This window comes from Mus musculus, chromosome 12, assembly GCF_000001635.26.
Source record: "Mus musculus strain C57BL/6J chromosome 12, GRCm38.p6 C57BL/6J".
Classification (NCBI taxonomy): Eukaryota; Metazoa; Chordata; class Mammalia; order Rodentia; family Muridae; genus Mus; species Mus musculus.
Genome location: NC_000078.6, coordinates 70589786 through 70615433, shown reverse-complemented (window position 1 = coordinate 70615433; position 25648 = coordinate 70589786). Strand labels below are relative to the sequence as shown.

The window sequence follows — 25648 nt, the reverse complement described above, 5'->3', positions numbered from 1 at the left end:
TACACAGAGAAATCCTGTCTTGAAAAGCATAGAAAGCGAACAAACAAAACCCATGAAACCACGGAATGTGAAATGGGAGGCCGAGTGGTGTCCTCTGCACACCCGAGATGTCTGTCGCCACATGGAAGTGTTTACTTGGGACCACAGCACCTACTAGCCAACAGTGCCTTTTGTGGGCCTCATGATTTTGACGGACAGGAATTTGAGCAAGGTGATTTTTCTCTGTGTAGTGTCAGTTGTGATCACACAGTGGGGGTATCCGGTGACAGCTAGATTGGTTTGGAGGATCCCTGTTCTATGCCATCAGGGTAATAAGAGCCTGTGTTCTGGTTGTCCCTGTGCTCTTCTGCCCATGTAGTACCAGAGTATATCTCATTGTCTTCCCGTGTACCAGGCTTCTTATTGGTGTAGTTCAGAGCCCTAGAAACTGGTGAAAACTGCTCTTCCTTTTAAGGTAGTCCCTGGTTATCCCACAACTATATCTGGCAGGTCTCCACTGGCTAATACCAACAGACTTTCCAGATCTACAAGGAAGAGAACTAAATTCCGTCTCTTAGTGACAGAGTTATTAAAGAATTTGTGGCTATCATTCTTCCACCACAGTGTATCCTCTGGCCACTAATATTTATACCCCACCACTATCCCACAATCCCCACATGCTTTATCTTATTACAGCAGTGGTTTTCAACCTTCCAGATGCAGTTCCTCATGTTGTGATGACCCCCCCACCATAAAAGTATTTTCATTGCTACTACATAACTGTAATTTTGCTACTGTTATGGATAATAATGTAAATACCCCTAAAGGGTCCCGACTCACAGGTTGAGAATTGCTGTCTTGCACTAAAAGATGGAGACTGGAAGCCCAGGGTCTTGCTTTTCATATCTAGTGTTAGTACAGAGGAGAGCGATCTGGTCATTGTGGTTTGGATATGGAACATTCCCCCACAGGCTCTGGTGTTTGAACAATTGGTGATGGTATCCATCTGGTATTTATAAAGCTCTAAGCTGTGGAACCGAGGGTCCAGCTCAAGGCCTCAACTGGCAGACTTTGACTCCTAGGGGTAGAATTTTGAGGGCCATAGGTCACACCAAGTCCGTGTCTAGCCCTCTTTGCTTCCTGAGCAGCTGTCAATGCAAGTCTCCACTGCCACTGGCCAAGCCACTTCAGTCCCTAAGCCTGGACACCCCCATAATAGACTTTGTCACTTTTTCTGAAAGTATAAGTCAGTAGCTACCTTGTGTCACAGTAATAAGAAAATTCACTAATTAAGGCAGGAATCTTTAATATAACCCTATTATTCAGAGAATTTACAAACTAAGGGGCTGGTAACCAAGTTATCAGTCGTGTATATCTGACATACAAGGACCATACTGAGATATACAGATATGGTAGACAGACCCTCAAATTCAGAACTAGGAGAGGGCACACTGGAAGTCCAAGAGTCATTTCTTTATAGCAGTTCTGGAATACAGTTGTTCACACATTACCTGGATCCCCAAGTGATTTTAAATGTATGGCCAAGGTTGGAGCCACCACCTCACCTCCTGGGCATTAGCCCATACTAAATTGTGTGCACTGTTTACTGATTCGTGCTAACGTCTGAATGCACACAACAACACAGGAGCAGGAGATCTGAAGTAAGACTATCTCAGCGAAGAAGGCTAATTCTGCAACTTTTACTCTTCTGCCAGTGTGGGGTCCTGAACAAATTAGTTTTCTAAGTCTTATTTTGTGCATAAATAAAAGTGGAGATAAACGTGTCACTTTGTATGGCTGTGTTTCCCTATCCTATTCCTGGTTTATTCCCAGAGTACTTAGTACTCTCCGTATCATAAGACTCATCATATCTTCATAATTAATCTCTTTCTTCTTCACATAACTAGCAGACACATGGAGCCAAATTGTTCCTGTCTTTTGTGGACCATTTTTCCTCGTGATTATCAAAGTGCCTGATAACCATGTGCTGATCAAATTGAAGAACATGTGTGCCCCTCGCTCCCTTCCTGCATCTGTGCATCTGTTGCATCATTCATAGATTAGGACCTTTGGCTACAGTATCACTGGGCGTAGGAAACCAAACCGGATCTGGCTCATGGGAAAAACCTATTTGTCATTCTGCTATAAGCACTGCTATTAAAAGATTCTCAGTCTCAAGTAAAAAAGATACATACCAGCCAGGTCTTAGAAACCGACTCTTTTAACCTTCCTTTAAAAAAAAGACATGATTTATAATTTGAATAGGAATTTAGGCCTTAATTCCTGGGAAGAGAAGAAGGTTGAAGAAGGCAAAAAACAAAACAAAACAAAAAGCAATTATTCCATGCTTCAGTGGGCTAAGTACAATTCAGATCCAATATTCTAGGTCCATTTTTCTTGCTGCCACATTGGGCTCTCTAATTTTGCTGTCAGCTCTAAGATCAAGACAAGAATAAGCAAGAGGACATTAGACTTGGTATCAGACTCCATCCTTCTTGACACTGGCCTCACAACTAAGGTCTTCATTGCTAGTTGAGGGTCCAAAGAGAAAAGCAACAGAAGCTCTCTGTGGGCAAGCCTTCACTGGCCGGGGGCTACGGTGATTCTGAACTCTGGAGTTTTAGTTGTTTAATTCCATATTTCACGGTGCCTGGCACCCCTTTATCGTCTCACGAAGCTTTCCTCCTTTAATGGTGATGTATCACCCATGCATCCATACAGTGAAGATCTGAAGCAAAGGTCCTGAGGTCTGAGCGAGGAGTGATGGAAAGAGAGAGGGCAAGACTGGGACATACTATAGATGAGGGGCCAGTGGGTACCAGGGATAGCAAGGTGGTGTCTGGGAAGCTGGGAACACAGGGAATGAGCTTGGGAAAGAATCATCTGCATGGAAGGGATGGGGAAATGGAACATTGGACAGACTTGCTTAAAGGAGGGGTGGAAGATACATGGGCACACAGGTCACAGGGATCTGACAGAAACAGAGGATCCTGTCATAGAGAGTTAGTCCTGGAACTCCTCAGGGCTTCCAACCCATGAGCTGAGGGACAGGATCCAGGTGATGGATGTTACGGGGCTTAGGAGTTCGAGTAGATAAGTAAAGGGCCGAGATACTAGAGAGGGATCAAGACCAAGGCCTGGACCAGACAGAAGCACCTAACTCTCCTGAAGCCACCTCCAGTGAGGACAAAGGGCAGAGCCTCAGAAAGAAAAAGCCTATGGAATAAGGAGCACAGGCCTGACTCCTTTAAAAACTGGTTCTGCCAAGCTGAAATGGGCCGCATGGTTAAGGAAAACTCTGACCTTTTGTTCTCCTGGGAGAGACCAGATACGGAAGGGAGTTGTTCTGTGGGAATCTACAGCTACATTAACTGCTCAGAGAGGCCGGAAGTGTGCTGACAGATGTCTTTTCTCACACGCTCCTTTCTGGATCCAGAAGACGTGTTCTCTTCATTATCAGCATACTTAGTTGTTGCTAAAGAACCATACAACACATGCAGACTCTTAAGTCCTGCAAGAAGGAGAAGCAGAAATTCCTCTTTGGAGTACTTACAGTTGGGGTCACTGCAACATGAGGAATTGTATTAAAGAGTTGCGTTAGGAAGTTTGAGAACCCCTGGTCTAGACGGTAAACCCACAGGGAAGTGTGGTGGTGTGGCGGTGCAGGTCTGCCTGAAGGGGAGGATGCACCCAAGTCACATAGCCTTGAAGGAGAGCCCATTTCCTCCAGTGTGTTTGGATCTCCATGCAGAAGCAATGCCTCATGTACCTCTTATGATTCTCAGAGCCTCTCTAGTCTTAAGATGGACCAAAGTTCAGTTCCCAGTATCCACATCTGGCTACTTATATCTGCTTCTTAATTCCCACTCCAGGGGACCCAAGAGTTCCTCTTCCCTCATAGCACAGGCCCAGGACACGACTCTATTGGTGCTTTCTCTTATGTACTCCTGCTCTTAAGACGTCTTGCAGAAAGAAACTCAGGAGCACAGACTTACTAAACACGTAGTCTATCTGCATCCATGTGTGCACTTGGGAGGCCCTTCTGTTACCCAGTGTCATGGATGGTCTATGTTCATATTTCTTCTGTGCTGCTTAGATGTTGGTCTTTCAGAATACAAGAAGGGAAACACAGCTATCTTTTCCTCCAAAATTGCTATAAGGCATACTACTTCTGCTCTTGTCTTCTTCAATGTGGCAAATCACATGGTCGTGCCAACTTTAAAAGACCGGCAAAAGAATTACCATGATCCCAGAAGGAAATACTAGTGTTATATTAATGACCTCTTATTCCATGGAATGACTATTCTTTCCAGAGGGGTTGAGCTACCTCCCATTATAGTGCAAAAATGGAATAAAAAACTTATCTGTCTGCTCAATATCACATAATCTCTGAAAATACTGCCCAAATATGAAGTGAAAAGATTCACGCATGGGACTCTTTTTCACTCTTACCAATCTATTTTATTATAACAGCTGGTTCAGTGTGAGTTACCCTTGGGTAATTCTTTCCAGACCACTTTCATTGAGTGGGTTCCCCACATCCCCTTCACAGATGTTTTTATTTACACCCATTGATTTTTTCTATGTACTTTTTAATTTATGAATCTTTAATCAGTTATATGTTAAGTTTTGTTCTAAGTATAGCATGGAAGACAGAAGAGTGCAAATATAACTCCTTAAATAGCACTTGTCGTCCTTCGCATATTATATAACGAGTGCTCAGTAAATCACTGCAGCTAATGCTAAGTGAGGGAAAATAATTCCAAAGGCCATTTAGTACAATAACAAACAGAACTATATATGTCAACAGACCTTAAAGTCAGGACACAATTTCAGCTTTGTTGTGATCATGTAGAGCCATAATGAAGGAGTTATATCATGACACATAAACTACATCTCCACACAATTTAGAAATGTCTTCATAAAGTAAAGGGAGGCTGGGCATGTAGGTAACTCCAACATTCAGAGGTGGAAGTGGGGCATTACTGCAAGTTCAGGGCCACCCAGGACTATAGAGCAAGACCAGGTCTTCAAATAAGAACGAAGAAAAGAGGGAGAAAGAAGTGAGGGGTATCTGGGGGGAGTAAGGTTTAGGGGTGACGGAGAACTCTGGGATGGATGGGGCAGGTTACCTTGGCACCTGTTTCCTGTTGCAGATCAGCCTTACTATTTAGAACCTCACACATGGTATAGCAACTTCCTATGAATTGAAATTTTCTAGCCCAGAGAGAGACTCCTTAAAACTCAGGAAGTAACAACTTCCAAGTCTCAGGAAGTACCTAAATTTACAAGCTTTGCAAGCCTCACCCCCTTCTATGTCCAGGTTAGATACAACTGGGAAAAGGAAACTCCCCAACCTTGCTGAGGTTCCTTCCTAGATGTGGGAGGACCTCCAGGGTCACAGCTTTTGAGTTTGTCATCTATGCTAGGGTAGGCATCTCAGTGACATAGCCACCTTTGAGTTATCCACGCTATTAACAATGTCTCACACATATGCTCATAAGTGACCCCAACAAACTTATGGGTTCACTAAGGCAGACATGGGTAGATGAGTTTCTTTGATCTGTCATTGGTGCCCTCTCTGAATTGTACAAATGTTGTTTATGTTTCCCTACTAGCAGTCACACAAGCACACAGTCAGGTTCTGGTTCAGACAAGAGCAAAAAGAAGCACATGAGAGTAGGCTGCCCCATGCTGTGGGGTCCCCCAGGGGTTTAGACAACTGATACTCAGAACTTGACTTCTCATGCAGCAACTCAGCCAAGAATGTGGCAGGAGTGTCTTCAGCCATTCTTCCCAGGCCGTTATATCGTGACACAAACATGTCACATTTGTGATGAGGTCAGGGAGGTTTCCAAGAGCAACAAAGCCCTCAGACTGCACAGTTCAAGCCAAACTCTTGATAGCTTCTAAGAAATTTGCTTCCAGAAAGTTCCTGTGCCCTGAGCCTAGACATAATTCTTGATCTAATTCTCTTTTTTCTCTCTCAGCCACTTTTGTTCTCTTTCAACTGGTCACTGGTTACTGGAGCAGCCTGGGGGAGAAGGCCATTCCCATATGTAGTCTGCTTCGGAACAGAGTCTCAGAGGTCTATAAGGTCTCAAAGGCTCACTCGCCCCGCCCACCCCACCTCCAACTCACTTTCCTGTTGCTTGAGATCTGGGGCTGGTCAACTTCCTTGCTGCCCAAGTTCCAAACTTTTGAATCCTGTTTTGTTTCGTTTCTGCTTGCAGGCAGTTCCTGCTGGAGCCCTTCCTAAAACTTTGCCCAGGGCAGCCCTATCCACATGCATATAGTACAAACCTCTTTCGCCCCACTCTCCCCAAAGAACTGTGAGCACAGTGTGTATCCTCTCTGCCATGAAGTGGTCCTTGATAGCAGTTTCCCATTCTGTTCCTGTGAACAATGGGTCTTCATCCCTTGCTCTTCAGTATCAACTCCTGGCTGCCCAGGTCCCAGTTGTTAGGACCATAGTGCACTGTCTCATTGTGTTTTTGTTATCTCAGGACCCACTTCCCTGACTTTTCTTGTGCTGGTTTACATTAGCTGCTGAGGCATGACAGCTGAGTAGCGGCTGATAGTGGCAAGCAGCATTGCCCAAGTCTCTCATCGAATGTGATCAGTAGCTAAGAGGCTCTGCTTCTCACGGTGATGCAGGGATGTCAGACGGATGCAAGCTCTGCCTTTGCCTGTGATTTGCAAGGCTGCCTTGCCATTGACACACAGCCAGAGAGAGCAAAGAGGAGAGCGTAGAAATGACAACTTTATTCTCACTGCACCTTGTTAGCTAGAACTCAGGCCGAAGAGCACCTGGCTACAAAGGAAGGGAACCATGCAGCCACGTCTAACAGAACAGGAAATCACACAGCCACCCAGAAACAGCACAGGAAACAGGAAGAAACCAACAGGCTTGGAGAGGGCTACATGATGACTGAATTAGGGTCCATCAATCCCAGAGATTTGGACACAGGTCCAAGTATAAATATTCATAAAACATTTACACTTGCACACGTATATGGCTCTATCACTATCACCAACCAAGGCAGACATGTTTGTGTGGACATGTATATTTGTATGATTCAGAACAGTTAAAAATAAAAGGATGACTAAAGGAAAAAAATACACAAGAAGAAAGCAGGTGGCCGTATTATCATCAGCTACATGCTGTCAAAGTAATTGGCATTAAATAGAAAATTAACACTTTAAAAAATGAATCATCTCGAACTATATTAAGAAAACACTGGAAGCATAAGAAAGGAGATGATAAGAGGGGACTTCTTAAGGCCACTTTTGAATTCCCAATAAACTAGGAAGTTAAAAATAAAGACATTTAAATAATATATTTGATATGTTATTAACACAGAGAATGCATGTTTCTTTTGGCATATGAAGAAGTCCCAGCTATTCATAGCCACAAACCCCTCAGATTCCAAATATTGCAACTAGTGTAGGCCACGCCTCCTAGTCATACTGCAATGAAATTAGAAATAAGAAACTTAAATAAAACATTTCCATATATATATAAAGTCACCTATAAATCTAAAACCAAAAAATACATCACTTTAAGTAACTCTAGTGTAAACACTCAAAATAGTTGTGCTATTTTGATTCTTTGGGCCTCAGGAAGTGGGTAGATTAATTACATAAAATTGTAAGATGCACAGATTATTTCCGGAGATGGAATCTATAACAAATGCAATGGCAGAAGTGGGGAGGTGGCTGGAGGGAAGGGCCAGCAGCCTGAGTGTGGATTGCCAGACTTAGCTGCTTCCTGCCAATCACTTCTTCTTGCCTCCCTTCCACCATAGCCCTCTCTCTCCCTGTCCTGTTCTCCTACGGTGCTACTTAGTGAGTGTGCTGTGGACTTGGTCCTCTGTAGCCTCTGTGGTCTTGCACCATCAGAAGACTTTTCAACTCAGACCCTGCTTCTGTCTTCTCTGAGAATTTCTGAATTCAACTGAGATAGGGTTTCTCTGTGTAGCCCTGGCTGTCCTGAAACTTGCTCTGTAGACCAGGCTAGCCTTGAACTTACAGAGGTTTGCCTACATTTACTTATAAGTGCTAGGATTAAAGGCATGCACCACCAACCTCAGACTTTATATTCTTTTAAATGGAATCTCCTGAACTCTCTGTCTTTATTACATGTTATCCAGAAGGTGATGGTGGAAGGGGAGGGGTGAGCCTAATGGTGAAACAAATGTTTAATAGCTGCCCTTTCTGGAAAGTCAGTGCTTATAGTGGGGCAGTTAACGGTGAGACAGAATAGATAAGGAATATTTGTTGAAAGAAAAAAAGCACTGAGCAACTAGTACCCAGTGCTTCGTGAGATGCTAGACCTATCGTACCATGACTCTACTTTCTAGAATTCACACTTTCAAAGATAGAAATAGAAGCGATAGCCGGGTGTGGTGGCACACGCCTTTAATCCCAGCACTCTGGAGGCAGAGGCAGGCAGATTTCTGAGTTCGAGGCCAGCCTGGTCTACAGAGTGAGTTCCAGGACAGCCAGGGCTACATAGAGAAACCCTGTCTCAAAAAAAAAAAAAAAAAAAAAAAAAAAAAAAAAGAAATAGAAGCACAGTTAATGGTGACAGAAACGCAAAGACAATGTGAACACGTGAACAAAGTAGACCTACCTGCTTTTGAAAGACAGTGTTTACGTAAGAAAAATGAGACTGCACATAAAGGTAAATTATATATCCACAAACGGTCTTTAATTTCTCCTTAAACCCTTTGAACATATCTTTCTACATTCAACATTGAGCACATGCAAATTTGATTTTTATAAATGATAATAAAATTATTTTATGTAGGACAGATAGTTTTAAAATATGCAAATCTTTTAAGCTAGTAAAGCCATTTCAGAGGCTACCTCCTATCAGAATAATTAGAGTTATGCTCAAGCATATTTCTATAAAGTTGTTTTTTTTTAATTTTTAACCAGTGTAGAAGAACCCATTTAATCTTTTAAGGATCCAAGATTTCTCTGTAAGAGGCTAAAGGATGAATCATATATATGTGTATATATATATATATATAGCATAGTCTCCAGGAGATTCAGTGGTAATATAGTGTAACCCTGGTGTTGAGGCAAACTAACCAAGATGTGCGGATGAAGAGGCAGGAAGCATTTTCCACTGCAGCATCAGGAAAGCCGTCTGCTTGTTTGCTTGCTTGTTTGCCGATATCCGGGAACTTTTTCCCTCCAGATGCCATAGATTTCTAAGTTTTTGGTGTTAGAAAGTTTTATTCCAGAAACAACTCTGAAATGAATGTGTACAAAAGTATGTGGGATAGACAACAATTTGGCAAAACACATTTCTCCACTGGGGTGCTTAATACACTTAATAAAAATTCTCCCTCCCTCACCCTGAGGTTTGAAGTTAGGAAGTTAGAACTAAGGACCTGCAGCTGGCTGTATTTTCCGGTTGTCTAGCGATTTCGCTGGAAGACCCGCTGCCCCAGCACTGGGCTCAGGCCTGCGCACTGGCATTTTAGCCAGGACCAAGGCTTAAGTGAAATTCAATTCTCATTTTTCCAAACACTGAGCTACACATTGTTACAAACGGTGGAATATCCTAACTGAAACTTCTTACAGTGTCTTTTCTGGTTTGTGGATAGCATAGCTGTTCGGAAGCCAAGACAATGCTCTGAAGCAGACAAAACGGATTAAGACAGAAATTGGGCAGAGTAGGGAGCACCGAGGTTAGCTTGTCTCTGAGGTGGAGTTGAGAGTTCTTCCATCACTGAGTGCAAAGGAAGGAAAAACACAGAGTAGGAAGGCTGAATGGGGCTTCCCATGCAAGCGTACAGGGGATGCAGGCCCAGGGAAGGGCTAGAAGCAAGCATCTTTTCCCTGTGGGATGGAAACCTTTCTCTAGCTATGAGGACAGGGAAGGAATTATTTTCTCGGTTTCTTAACCATAGGTTACAAATTATGTGACTTCTTGCTACCTGGGTTGTCTAAGCTCTCAAAGGGGATATGTGGTTTAAAATAGTTAAGGCTTTCAGTAACTTGGTAACCCATGCAGTAACAAACAAAAATAGATCAGGAACTTTCCAAATACAGGAGAAGTGGCTCAGTGGTTAAGAGCCCACATGGCAGAGGAGCCAGTCCACGTTCCTAGCACCTGGCTTTTGTGATTTACAACTACCTGCAATTCCAGCTCTGGCTTCTACAAGCACTCCAACACGAAGTGCATATCCACGTATTTAAAAATAATAAAAATGAATCTTTAAAAACCTTACCAAATGTGTTCCCACAATAAGAGCTCACGTTAAAAATCTCCCCCAATAGCATGACGAGCCTCCAGTAAAGCCATAAGACAAAAGATGGAAAGGTAGTGACGATACTTAGATAATACAATTATTGAACATACCTACACACAAACTTTGTAATTCAAAGACATAAACGATGAAAGGACTACAAGGAAGAAACTATAAAAAGTATGCAATGACAGAAAGAGGGAGCTCTGAGCATGACTGTGCCTACTAAAACATGGCTGGTTTGAGAGACCTAAAAGGAGAACTAGTATATTGAGAGATCTGAAATTACCTACAGCATGGTATATAGAAACAAATGTATATAGACACTCTGCAAGAGAACCAAGAGCTGTATAAAATAATCTAAAAGACTAACTGATATACATCCTAGCTTTAAGAACAGTAAAAATATAGGAGAAACCAGGCACTGGTTGCAGTTCTCAGGAAGTAGAGGCAGGTGGATCTCTGAGTTTGAGGCCATCCTGGTCTACACAGTGAGTTTCAGGACAGCCAGAGCCACACAAAGAAACTCTGCCTTGAAAAGAGAGAAAGAAAAAATGGGAAAGAAAAAAAAAGTATTAAAATGTTAAGGAAAGGGGCTGGAGGAGAAAGCTCAGTCAGTAGAGTGTTTGCATGCAAGCACAAGGACCCAAGTTCAATTCCTGGAACCAACATTAGCATGAAAAAGTCAGTGACACCTATCTACCAACCAACAAAACAAAACTGAGAGTGGTGGTGTGAGTTTGTAATTATTCCAGAGTTAAAGAGGCAGAAGATAGGCAGGTAGTGAGCTGGCTTGAAGAGTTCTAGACCAGGGAGAGAGTCTTTCTAAAAATAAATAATTTTATGCATAAATAAATAAATGCACAGAACTTTAGTAATGGTACCTGAGATTGTTGTCTTCTTGCCTGCCTACACACATGAACATAAACACACACACACACACACACACACACACACACACACACACACACACACACACACAAAATGAAGGCTAATTGTGATTGTCGACTTAACACCTGAGGGAGATAGAGCCTCTGCTGAAGAACTTTTTCCTCTGTTCAAGAATATGTCTTGCATGGTATTCTCTTGATTGCTCATTAACTAACAAAGGAGAGCCTAGCCCATTGTAAAATCCCTAGGCAGGTGGGCCTAAGCTGTATAAGAAAGGCTTTACCCTGTAGGAGACATAAACCCTTCCCCAGTCTACCACACCCCAGGTTGTTTGGTTATGATGTGTATCAAAGCAACTGGAATAGAAACTGGACACACAGAGAAATTTCTGAGAGAGAGAGAGAGAGAGAGAGAGAGAGAGAGAGAGAGAGAGCTGAAATTTTTACATGTCTAGTGAAAGATAACAGTTTGAAGAGACTAAAGCAGCCCAGGGAATCCTATGTGTAAAGAATTTAAAAGAACTACAGATTAAGATATCATGGTCAACTTCCTAAAGCACCAAAAAATTAAAAGAAGATAGCAGAAGTAGCTACAATTTTCTCTATAAATTTATGCTCATTCATTTGCTGTTAGATAAAACACACAAACTTTCAGAGCATACAGAAAGCATTTGTTATAGCTGGCCAAATTAAATGGAAGGTGAAGCACACTTCATGTTCTAACAAGGCAATTAACTTGTACATCAATGATAAAATTATACTTAGAATGTACCTGCATGTTTGGAGTTAAAAATTGCACCTCCAAATTACTCATGGTTCAATAAATTCAAATAAAAATTAAAAAATATTTTAAACTCAACTTTTACAACTACAGAAATCAGCCATATTTGTATTATAAAAGAAAAAAATTGGACAACTTCCTTTTAAAACATACATAATCAGCTGGGCAGTGGTGGTGCACTTTAAATCTGGACCCTCAGGAGTCAGAGACAGGCGGATTTCTGTGAGTTAGAGGCCAGCCTGGTTCACAGAGAAAAGAAACCCTGTCTTAAAAACCAACCAACCAAGCAAACAAAAGCAAAACAAACTCCAAACAAACACTCAAAACATTACATAACCCAAATAGACTCAGGAAGAAATAGAAGACCTGAAAATCATTTTTAAAAATTTAGCCCCTTCACAAATAAAAGTCTAACTCTATCTGGTAGCCATAATTCTACCAAACACTGAGAGAGAATTCTAACACTTCAAATATTCTTAACATAAAAGGGAGTACACTTTCCAGATCATTTGTCAGGCTAGCTTCACCTTGATAGTCAAACAGTAAGAGAGAAGAAAGCTGGGCGTCAGTATTAGTTATGAACAGAGTCACATAATCCAAATAAAATGAGCAACTCAAACATAATAAAGCCAGTACCGTAATATCCTCTTGGTTGATCTCAACTAGGAATAGTAAGTTGATTTAAAACAAAAATGCAGTTCTGTTTCTCACTTCTCTCCTTTAGATGTCTTGGCACTCTCAGCCAAATTCTCAGGTCCATGTTTGCCTTGCACACTGGCTTTCCTAGATAGATGGTGAAACAGCTTGTGTTCATACCTCTATCGGGGTGAACCTCGGAGAGGAGGAAGGAGTTATTTTTAGAGTAAAGTTGCATTGGCTGAGTCTTCAGGTATTGGGGACGTCTCATTCGCACGGAGAGACATTTTAGGAGGCTGAACCTGTATTTTCCCCAGGGATTACCTGACATCTGTCAGGTAGTGTGGGTTGGGCTCCCCAGATCAGGTGAAGACGAGGAAGTCCTGCTAACAAAGTGAGTCCTCCATTTTGCACGGAGCTCAGGAAAGTTGTCTGGGCAGGGTAGACTGCAAACTAAGTAGGGAGGTACAACACTAAAATACGGATTGATACAATGTAGCAAGTTACTTTGTACTCTTAACTTTGTTATCAGAAAGTCTAAATAGTTTAAGCAAGTGTGGAAAGACGGGGAAAATCAGGTTTGCTGAAGGTAGTATTAATACCTATGGAGAAATTTCCCCAACCTCCCAGCTAAGTAATTCCAATAGGTTAGAGGGTTTATCAAGTCTGATAGATACAAAAATCTAGATGTAAATATTAATAGATACTTGTTGCTGTGACAAAATACCTGATGAGATGAAGGGTTTATTCTGGCTCATGGTTTGTGGGGACACAGTTTATTGTGACAGTAAAGGCACTGTCTTAGTCAGGGTTTCTATTTCTGCACAAACATCATGACCAAGAAGCAAGCTGGGGAGAAAAGGGTTTATTCAGCTTACATTTTCCACATTCCTGTTAATCACCAAAGGATGTCAGGACTGGAACTCAAGCAGGTCAGGAAGCAGAGGCTGATGCAGAGGCCATGGAGGGATGTTCTTTACTGGCTTGCTTCCCCTGGCTTGCTCAGCCTGCTCTCTTATAGAATCAAGACTACCAGCCCAGAGATGGCACCACCCACAACGGGACCTCCCCCCTTGATCACTAATTGAGAAAATGTCTTATAGCTGGATCTCGTGGAGGCATTTCCTCAACTGAAGCTCCTTTCTCTGTGATAACTTCAGCCTGTGTCAAGTTGACACAAAACTAGTCAGTACGGGCACTAAAGGGAGGTGGCTGGTCATGAGAATCCACAATCAGGAAGCAGAGAGAAATGAAGACTGGAGCTTCTGGGTCCACTCACCTTTTCTCATATACCCAAGGCATGGAATCCTGCGGTCCCTGTTTAGGGTGTGTCTTCCCTTCTCAAATAAATCTTTGGAAATACCTTTATAGACATACCCAAAAGTGTGCATGGTGACTCTAGATCCAGTCAAGTTTACTGTTAAAAATGAATTATCACAAATATCAATAGCATTTCATAAAAATAAAAACTAAGAGTTAGGGGCTGGGGAGATAACTCGGTTGATACAGTCCTTGCCATGCAGTTACAAGGATCAGAGTTCGATCCCTGTGAAAACCTGTGAAAAAACAAAAACGAACAAACAGAGAGTAAACCACAAATTTGGGAGTGGAGGGTTCATGCATGTGTTCATGCCCCAAAGCTGGGCAAGTGCAGACAGGCAGATCCCAGGGCTAACAGGACAGACAGTCTAGACTCTTTAGTAAATGCCAGGCCAGTGAGAGGTCCTGCCTCTACAGTAAAAATGGTTGCCAGAGCCTGAGGCATGACAGCTGAGTCCTCTGGCATCAACACCAGTCCACACACACTCAGAAAGCGTTCTGAGAAAGTGCTCCAAATCGAGATTTTTAAGTTGTAATTCACAAAATCCACCAAAGTTAAAAGCAATATGTCTAAGAAAAATGTACAGGACCTTTATAGGGAAAATTATAATACATTACAAAGGTTAAGCAAACTCGTGGACAGCAAGGTTTTGCTATGAATTAGTTAACTCAAAACTGTAAAGATGCAATGTATCCCAGACTCCATAAACACAATGCAATTCTAAACTGAAGAGATCCTACCCCACTCCCCACCCGCACTACTCAGTTTCCCTTCATGCGTAGTACACAGTCAGACAGGCTGTATTTACCGTGCCTGAGGAGGAAGTAAGAGTACTCTTGAATAACTGAGCCAGGAGGGGAAGAATTCGTCTAAGTGCTTGTAAAGAATTACTATATAGTATGTTAACTGAACCACTGGTGTGTAATTCTAGGATGAAATAGATCAGAGAGGATTATAACATATGTGGATGACGGCAGAGAGGACATTTCAGTGCAAAACATGGACTTTAAAAATGGAGCTGAAGGGCCTGGAGATAAAACCTAGTGGCAGTGTATCTGTCTAGGATATCCAAGGCCCTAGCTTCAATCAACACTCATCATACACACACACCATGCACACACCACGCACACACACACACACACACACACACACACACACACACACACACAACACATACAGGCACACACACAAACACACACACACACACACACACACACACACACACACACCACATTCTGTTCATAAAGAAAACAGTTCAAATTTGGTCTCCTCTTAAGAACTTACATGAAAATTCTGGTGAATTAAAAACTTTAGGGGGGAAATTAATAGTGACATTTTAAGAAATACATACATACATACATACATACATACATACATACATACATACATACTGGATCATATCTTTAAAACTGTTAGAAAATCACTTTAGAGTAAGAAGTAAAAGCCAAAGCCACAAAGAAAATAGAGTTAATATCAGCTCCATTAAAATGTAGTGCTTCTTGGGACTGGAACAATCGATGATGGCTCAGCAGTTAAGAGAACTTGATCTTACAGCAAACCTGGGTTCCGTTCCCAGCGCTCACATGGTGGCTTACACCTTCTGTAACTCCAGTTCCAGGGTATTCCACGCCCTCTGCAGGTCTGCACAGGTACTGCATGCACATGGTGCACATACATACACTCTAACACCTAAAATAGGAGTCTCAGTAGAAGAAGATGCATCGAATCCTGCTACAGCTTGGCTTGCCAAGGCAGGTTGATATCCATGGGAGGCCTCCTCTTTTCTGAGGAGAAAGAGAGAGCGTTAGGGAGAGGGGAGGTAAGAGGGAAGGATTGGGAGGAGAAGAGGGAGGAGAAGCTGCCATCTGGATGTGAAGTAAATTAATTAGTTAATTAATAGAAAGAATAAATTAAAAAAAATAAAAATTAAGTGCCTATGAACTAAGTGGGGACACTTATAATCCTAAGACTGAAATAGCTAAGGCAGGAAGATGGCAAGACTGTGGCCAGCCTTAGCTAAACAGCAAGACCCTGCCTCAAAGGGAAAAAAAAGCATTAAAAATAAAAGCAAGACACTAAGGAAGAACTAGATTGTGATTGACACTGAAACCAGGGCAGCAATGTTCTCTGAAAAGGAAGACCCAGGGACTGGATACGTACATGACCAAGTATGTATTGATCAGTGATGTACTGATGAATCACTTCCCTCAGCTAGGCCTCTTGTCTCTCATTGCCCTTCCATATATTTTATTTATTATGTGTCTTTGACTTTGAAAATGTTTTCGCTTACCATGAACTCCCCCCAGATGAATTTCTTCTGGGGAATTCTAGGCCCCTACTAGCATTTGGGAGAGACATGGGAAAGGGTCCAGAATCCTTTCTGTTCTCTCTCCATGGGTGGGAGCAAAGCCTTTCTGTTCTCTCTCCATGGGTGGGAGCAAAGCCTTTCTGTTCTCTCTCCATGGGTAGGAGCAAAGATTGCCTGGCCAGAGCTTTAATGACCCTTCCTGCTCCTCTGTAAGATTTGGACATTTTTAGAAAACAAAAGTATAATATCTATACAACCTGCTGACACTGACAGATATCTATCCCTTTCACCTAAATAAATCCTAGCAGCCCATTTCACACCAGTGTTTTAAGTTAGCAGAACTTAACCCACACAGATATTTGCGAAGATTTTAGAAGCTGCCCTCCAAGGTCATACTGTGCCATCTTGGCTGAGTTTACCCACCCAGACCTCATTCTACTGCCTAGGGACTATGCTGGTGACTCTGACTCCATTTTGTCCCAGTCCTGTGGCTTTTTACTCTTGGTCCAGCTGTCCAGATGTGTGGCCTGAGGGAAGCAGAGATTTCAGTTCCATTTTCCACACTCTCTCCAACACCCTCCTCCCCACAGCCACGTCAAGCCCCAACGGGTGCCAAAAGGCATCAGACTAGCTCCCTCGTGCACCCTCCTCGTCCCAGATACGCAGGAAGAAAGCCAAGGGACGCAGTCGTATGCCTATACTGTGATTCACATTAGTTTAAGCTCGATGGCCGCGTGTCCCTCATTCACACCCTGTCAACCTTAGCATGTTGGATTCCCACCCGGGGGATGTTCCAAAGGACGGAAAAAGCTCTTTAGAGAATTGATGACTGTTTTGCTCTTGGCTGGAACTTGGGATAGAATGGGCATTCCAGAGAGCTGGTCCAAGACACCACCTGATCCCCGAGCCTTTCCCTCCCAGAGTTCAGAATGTTCCTCACGGAGGGACCTCACATTTCACACACTGAAGCTTGAGGACCTTGTTGCTACAACACAACCTCACAAACCATGGCAACTGGACCGGGCCAAACCCAAAGTTGGACTACATACATGGCATAAGAGTCAAGCTGCCTTAATCTTGCATCTTTGGCTCATTTTTCCTAGCCACATCCTAAAACCAAATGGATTGAATTACTAGATGAAAAAATAAATTCTGTCCGTGGGAACCGTTGCTATTGTCGCAGAAAACAAAAAAAGGAGGTGTTTTCCAACCATGCCTAAAAGGAGGTGAAATCACTGTTTATGGGGGGGAGCTTAAATTCTTACCACATGCGGGAAAATGGAGTTGGTTGTTTAATTAGACTGCCTAGTCAAAGCCCTCTGGTTATTTTAAATTGTGTTTTAAAATATCAACTCCAGGGAAACCTTTCTGAAGGGCAATTCAAAAATATGCACTAAAGGCTTTCAAGATGTATATAATTTTACCCTGCCATTCCAAGTCTGGGAATAATCATGATGGTGCCCAGTGATTTACCTGCGTGGGTACTGAATGCTGCGTTACTTTAACAGTGGCATAGAGGTGGGGTGCTCAGATGCCCAACATGGGAAATTGGTCAAATAAGTTACTGTGCAAAGGAAGCTCTTTAGAGCTTAGATAGCCCCCTGGATGTCTCAAAGGCCTCCCGATTAACTGACTCTGCATCCGTTACAATCACTTGTCTAACAGCACCATGAAGAGTACTCACCGTCCAGGTTCTGTGTGAATCACACACTCCCACTAGCTGTGCTTTGCAACCCACCAAGAATTGGTTGTGTTTGTTCCCAAACCTGTTTGTACTGCCTCAGTTTTTACTGTAATTATAGAGCTTAATTAAGCAACATGCACGCCAATGAAATATCACAAAGCTTTCAATTCCCCTATAAATAGATGACAATTTTTAGAAAGATTGGAGAAGTTGAAATGAAAAGAAAAAATTAAAATACAACTTGTTAAATTATATGATCGATAGTGGGCACTAGTGAAATATTATGCATCTCAGTATCACTAAAGCTATCATGGAAAACTCCATTCTCTTAAGCAATTTTCCAAAAGAGTCAAGGGAGAGACCTGAGGTCTGAGAGCCTGTTTAAGTCTTAAATGTCCAGAAAGGAGGTCCCAGGCCTTCTGAGATTATGCCTGAGGTCTTTTCAAGGTTGGGTAAGGGCACTGACTGATGCTATGAGTTCTTATATCCTAGTAGTTGTCTCTTCTCCTTTCAAAGGACAGACACATCATCCTGTAACCATATCTGGGGCCACAGTGTTGACCTGAGTTGAACTTAACTGAGTCAACACTCAGACCTCACTGAGGACATGATAGGACATGACAACTGAACTTGATATTTTTCTTGCAAGTTGCCTTTGGAAATCTTTCAGAGTGACCTCTTACAATGCTGACCATTGGACCTCCATCCAAGGCTCCTGGGTTAACTGTGGACTAGCTGTTCAGGACTCCGAGGCACCTCAGGAGGCTCTGGCCTACAGGAATGTCTGAAACCCACTCTTCAGCCATTTAGTAAGTGAGGTGAGCATTGCCTTCCCTCCTATGGTTAATAGTCCAGGTCCAACTTCACTGAGCTAAGCTCTGATGTTGAGTCTGGCTTTAATTGGCTTTGTAACAGTAACCATGTGACCTGACCACTCTGGACTTCTGTCTTTTTGTCTGCATCCTAAAGAAATGATACTCTCTCAAATTCTTTCCAGCACCAAATATTTCCATGTCTATGTTATGAGAAATGCTTTTTCACTATAACTGTGCCTAAGATCCTACCAGACTTAGTGTGGTTTTTAAATAACTGTGAGATGATTGTAAAGAGGTATGCAGTTCTGTATGTTGTACATGGTGTGTGTGTGTGTGAAAATAAAAATCATTAACTATATAAGGACACGATCCATTTCTATTCTAAGTACCTAAATAGCCAGTCTCTTCTAACCATCACAACAGCATAAATTGTTAGGGCAGCAAGAGACTCCCTCCAGCTTCCTACCAGGTTGTATGAGAGGAGGCGACCTCAGCCCTTTCCTACCCCGTACATTTGGAAGCCCCTTTTCTAGATGAGCCACTATTATTTGATACCTCTATTATAATTCATTCTTCAAGCAATTGTGATTCTAGCCTAACTTTGATGTTATAAAGAATAAAATAGTAACTGAAGAAGTGAATGGTTGGCTTGGGATCGCTCTTCTAGGAGGAGACAGAACAGCAGTATCAGAACTCTGTCTTTCCTACTGAGAGCCCTTCATGACAGCCCATCAAAGTGGGCCCGTTTCTAAGATTGCCAGAGTCAGAACACTGTAGTACCACAGGTTCCCTGTTTTGTTCTGTGTGGTAATATGTATATACATATATATATATATATATATATATATATATATATATATATATATACATATATATATATATGTATATATGTATATATATGTGTATATATTCCAGGTGGCAGACTGTTGCCTTTGTTCCTGCTGGGGCTGTGGAGAGGGAGTTCTGAGTCCGCTTCCCCGGGTCATCCATCTGCCATCCCTCGAGGTAAATATAGAGGATAACCACCCCTTGGCTGGACAGCTAACTCCATCCACAGTGTCTGACTCAGAATGAGGGGGTATTGCAACTTTACCCATGAGATACTAATCAAGTTCATGAGAGCTGTAGCAGACTGCCACACATAGACTTTCCCCGGAGCCTGCAGAGCTGTGCATGTCTGACGTGCTCTCGATGGGGTTTTTAACCCACATCTGCTTATTCTCCTCCCAGAGCTCTGTACTTACCCCAGATGGCAACCTTCCATTCACATGTGCAAAACAACCTGTCTTTCCTTCCTCAAACTTGCTCCGTCCCATTTCTTGCTTCTGTTAAGTCCAGTTTCTTGAGACCCGACAGCAAGCTTCCAGCCTCTCTCCTTCCTCTAATCATCACTGACAGCCCAGTTCTCTGGCCGTACCTGAGCACCATCGGGCACATGTGAGGCTCAGGTCTATAACATACCTCCATTACTTCCCAAGAGGCTCATGGAATATGGGCCATCCCCCATATTCTTAACCCAGAGAAGATAAATTGTCACCAAGGGCACACATGAGAATGGAGATGCCAGCCAGAGTTACAGAACCATGGTCATTCTCAAAAGCCCACAGTTTGCTTCTGTGGAGTCCCCTGCCTGGTCCCTCCACCCATCCTACTTCCCCGAGATCTGCTGTTCCTTCCCAGGCCTTGAGCAGAACAGTTAGAACTTGCTTACTTATGTAGCAGCTCTGGGGATGGAACCTGGGTCCTCCTCATGCAGTGTCCCTCAGCCCCTCAGCCAGCAGCTACTTCTTCCTGAGAAACTTCTCTTGCCTTCCACTTGAACCCACTTGTTGTCTTCCGTCACTTACATCCTCAAGCATTTTGTTCATACGTCTCATTTCTTTAGTAGTCGGTGGCATCACCAAACCGCAATGCTTTCCTTGGTCCCTGTTCAGTACCTACTTGTTCGCCTGTACTGTGCTGTGCCTCTCTGCCACCTCTCAGCTGTGTGGCCACAGGCAGGTCGCACAACCTCTCTGTGCCTGTCACTTCATCTTTAAAACAAAAATGGTAATTCTAAAACATCTTTCCAATTCTATAGGAGATGACTTACTAACTGAATGGAATGAGTTAATATATAGAATCATTAGAAGCCTGCCAAGCAAGCGGTAAACCGTTGCTGAATGTTAGCTGCTACTAGCAGTGTTTGTATAAGCACAGAAATAGACATATGCTTTATACATCTCACGTAAGCCAACTTCTGAAAATGTCTACCTAACATGGTAGAAAAAAACCCACAGCAACTGCTCACTTATACCTTTATTGGAAAATGTCACATTTTTTGCATTTTCCTGTTAGGTGTGCCAGCGATCTTGGGAGGAGCTTCAGTGTTGCCACACTGAAAAACACTGAAACCTATTCCAGTTACAAATGGCCTGCAATCGAGCAGTGCTGGCTAGCTAAAGGAACCAGTGTTGTGTGAGCAGTTCCCATGGAAGAACAGATTCGTTCCACTTTCTATTTCCCTGTATTTTGCCTGATTATGCTGAAGGGTCTCATTTCTACCGATGCCAGCCCAATAACCCCAACACTTTTGACAATAGCCGGAGTAAAGTTTATTCATCCAATCTTACTGAAAATTGGAATAAAAATGGTAAATAAACCATCTTCTAGGTAGGGCCTATGGAAGCAGCCCCCTTTGTGTCAGTAACTTGGCTGAATTTGCAGCACCGAGGATCTCAGATGAGGATATTGTGATATAATAACTTCAAGTCACTCATTGGGACCAATTAGAGGAAGGGCAGGATGTGACAGCCTAGCTCAGATGTCCCTCCTACTCAAAAATAATAATGTTACATTTTGTAAACTACTCTCTAATGATCAGATATTTTTCCAAATCAGACCAGAATCTTGAATTCAATCTAGTCTAGTGAGGTTTTGCAGGCTTTGTGAGTCTCTTGATAGATGTCGCACGTGCAGACAGGAGCAGACATCAGTTTGATTTTTATCATGTACCAACTACAGCTGAGCACTTCTGAACCAAAAACAAAACAAACAAACAAACAAACAAAACACCCAAGAAAACAAGTCCACAGTGTTCCAGAATTCAAGAGGTGAGCTTTGTTTTGATGCCCCAAGTGAAATCGTCAACACCTGACCTCATGTGACATGTCTGGTCAAAATATACACGCACTAAAGAGTGTTGCATACCTCCATTAAGAGCGTGTGTATAAATTATATATAAAATTAAAATAAATTTTGTAATTTGACTAGAGTCCCATCTCCGAGGTAGTTCATAATTAGTACGTCAGTATTCCAAAAATCTGGGGGTGGAAACGTGAACTCTGAAACAGGTTTGAACTCACGCATTTCAGACACGGAGTATTCAACCTATGTCTGCAAGTCACTTAAAGAGGTGAACGATTAGCTCCCTGCAGCATTCCCATGAAGTAGCCTGGCACAATAGCATAGGAACTATATCCAACCGACACAGTGACACAGGAAACTGCTGGGAATATAGAGAAAGACCCCAGATTCTATGCATGAAGGAAGGGCAAGAATTCCAGAAGCAGGGATGGGGCTGGGGAGAAGACAGCACATGAGCACTCTGGACACAGAGGACCAGGGCTTGACCCTTAGCGGAGAGAGCAGCTCCATGCAAGTCTAGGGTGTGTCTTCCAGGGTGGGGACAAATGAGTGTGTGGGAAACAGAAATGAAGATTTGGCCAAGGCCAGATCATAGAGGGACTTAGGAGCTGTCTGAGAGTTTGGACTCTAGTCCGTGAACTGAGCCAAAGGGGCGAGCACGTGTAGTTCTTGGATGCTCTGGCTGCAGCTGGGGGATGGGGGATGGGACTTGGTGGGGATTCTTATCCAGGAAAACCCAGGGACCAGTGAGCAGGTTATGTATTCACTATTCCTGGTCAAGAGTCCAATGCTCAGTCTTCCATCTTACATGCTGTTGGCTCATGAGAAAACAATTGTTTGAAACTAGAAAGGTAACAGATTGGGATTATCAGTACAATTAGAGTTTCCTCAGATCCTTTCATAGAAACACCTCTAGTGATATTAAATGTGCACTTGAATGTGAATACATATACAGATATACAGTTGCTGCCCATTTTAATTGACAGTTCGCATATCAATGTTTATTAATATGGAGATGATTTGGGGAATGTTCACTATTATTGCATACCTATAGTTCTTATGCATAATCATCAGTGGACAGGAGCATGGCTGAAGAAAGCCAAGGTCTTCCTAGTTAAAGAGCATGGTTATTTTCTTGGGTCTTAAAGATAACAATGAACACCAGCCTTTCCCGGGAGCGTACATGGCTAGCAGAGTTAAGCTGCCTTGTTTCAGGGAGGCCTGATAATGTAAACGCATAGCAACTTCTCCATGACTAAACCGAGGAACTGGATCAAAGCCTTCAGTGAATGGCTTTTGAGATATGTGCCTAACTGGTTTTAAAACCAGGGAAGAAATTCTACCTTTAGAATGTTTCTAGTTTGTCCAAATTGAAACAAGCATAAACTTTGTTTTAATGACATTTCCTTTTTTTATTTCTGGAGGGAAAAAATACTGAATTCTCTTGAGTATAAACTCTCCATGACTTCATACTCACTTTTAAAGAACACTTTTACACACTTATAGAATGGATTTAGTGATTTTCGCCCCCCACCTCTCTATCTTGCCCTCCCTCTCCTTAGCACTCTTCTTCTTGACAAGTCCCCCTCCTAACTTCACATCTGCCTTCCGTGTGTGACCCAGTGAGTTTAATTTGAGTTTCTTGTCGGAGACGGGGTGGGAAGTATTTGCTGATGTATGGTAACTTATCAATGGCTACACCACTGGAGAAGATTGCACCACCCCTCGACAATCATTAACTGCCAATAATCCCTCAGAGGACCATTGCTAACAAACCAAGTACAAAACACAATGTATGTAGGCCTTTCTTTATTACATTTTAATTGATTTTGTTAATGTGTGTGTGGGTGTGTGTGTGAGGGGATGATTGTGTGCCATGGCATGTGTATGGAGGTCAGAAGACAACGTTCAGAAGTCAGTTCTCTACTTCCCGTGTGGTGCTGGGGAAATGAACTCACGTCATCAACCTTGGCAGCAGGCACCTTTACCTACTAAACCATCTCACTGGCCTGGGCTCTCTATCTTTGAAGAAAGGCAAAGGAAGATTTCTAGGTAAAAGTTTCTTTCTCCTCACAAACCATCCTTGCTACCCGCATAGCATACACTTTGTAAGAATTTCCAGACTTCAGGAAACTTTCAGTCTCTTGTTTGCAGTTCTTGACATAGACCTACCTGAGTGTGACGACTTGAGTTTAGAGGGAGGTTACATGGGCTTACCCTCTTGATCTTGATCTGTCTTTCCCACTGTGGTGCCCATAAGGAGGGGCTACAGTTGTATCCCACAACCTGTAACTCTCTCTGAGCCAAATGGGCACCCAGGTCCTCTCTTTGGAGATACCTTTTGTCCCCTGCAGATTCCTTCCTGATTTATGCTTAAGGAGCTTTGTCTGGTCATTGAGATTATGCCTCCTTGGGTAGGCTGCCTGGATCTGTGCTTGAGACTCTTCCAGTATAAAAGCTACCATCTTTGACATCCTTCTTTCTCATCATTGTCCAGGTCTTGAGGCCCCAACCCAATCTCTGTGACATTTCACATGGAGTAAGTAAGGGAGAGTCACAGCACAGGACAAGGCTCCTAGCTCCTTTCCTGATGTCCAAAAGCCTGGGCTTTCACTACAGGAACAGTTAACAGATCCTCTTGGATGGTCAGCAGAACATCGGGTCAGCACACAAGAAAAGTAGTTCAGGCTAGATAGTAAGGCTCCTGTGACTTGCCAACGCACATATCTATGTCCAACATGTCACACTGACTGAATGACTCATTTGGACTACAGACTCCCTCAGTACAGGCTCTTCTGACTCACCTCAGTTTTACTGTCCAGAAGGCTGATCCTTCTACCTGGAAAGTCACTGTGCAGAGCACGATGCTAATTTGCCAGTCAAGCACTCCCATGGCTCGGGCTCAGGCCTGGGAAGTGGGTGTCAAGAGAAACAGTCCCACGTAGATGGCTCCAAGTCATTAACCCAGGCAGCTGTGTTTAGTGGCCGTGGTAACACGGATACAAGCCCACAGATGATAACGATGTAAGACCTCTCACAAGTCAGAGGCCACTGAGCACATGGCTCACTTCATGACGCAGACGGAGGAGTGGAATTTACTGGCGAATAAAACAAGAGATATTTGCCAAATATCTCATTTCCTTCGTGAAACCAGATGGTTGTGAATCATGTAAAAAAAAAATTCTTCTGAGTTCCGTTAATAAATATTTCAGGTTAGTTACAAACTAGTAATGGATTTGTTATTGCATGCATGTGTGAGAAAGTTCTAGGTTGCAACATGTGAAAGTATGTGAAAAACATGCAGTGTTTAAATATTTATCTTCCCAACATATTCTGAATCAGTAACGTATTAAATTCCCAACCCAACAAAGGTTCTGGGGTCTCCACAGTGCTGCACAGAAAAGGGTGAGGTGGGATATAAGCTTCACTGTGGTCTCATCTCTCACTTGGAAGAATCATTTTGTTATAGCTTTGAAAAGAGAGTTAGCTCTCTCTTCTTCTCCTTCTCCTTCTCCTCCTCCTCCTCCTCTTCCTTCTCCTCCTCCTCTTCCTTCTCCTCCTTTGCCTCCTTCTCCTCCTTCTCCTCTTTCTCCTCCTTCTCTTTCTCCTCCTCCTCCTCCTCCTCCTCCTCCTCCTCCTCCTCCTCCTCCTCCTCCTCCTCCTCCTCCTTCTTCTTCTTCTTCTTCTTCTTCTTCTTCTTCTTCTTCTTCTTCTTCTTCTTCTTCTTCTTCTTCTTCTTCTTCTTCTTCCTTCTCCCCTCTCCCCTCAGAAGAGAGGAAGAGAAAAAAGAATGTAGGGGGAACAGGGAGGACTAGATAGATTCTTGGCTAGGCCTAAGACCTA

The 25648-nt window shown here is 42.8% G+C and overlaps 1 long non-coding RNA gene across 2 annotated transcripts in view; it reads right to left on the bottom strand.

Annotated features, from left to right (window-relative positions):
* Gm40436 overlaps positions 1 to 24848 on the bottom strand; it is a 32126-nt gene extending 7278 nt beyond the window's left edge. For both annotated transcript variants that reach the window (XR_872797.2, XR_872798.2), the window contains exon 1: positions 24610 to 24848. This is a non-coding gene — a long non-coding RNA (predicted gene, 40436). The remainder of the gene's footprint in view (positions 1 to 24609) is intronic.
* Between the last annotated feature and the right edge of the window lie 800 nt (positions 24849 to 25648).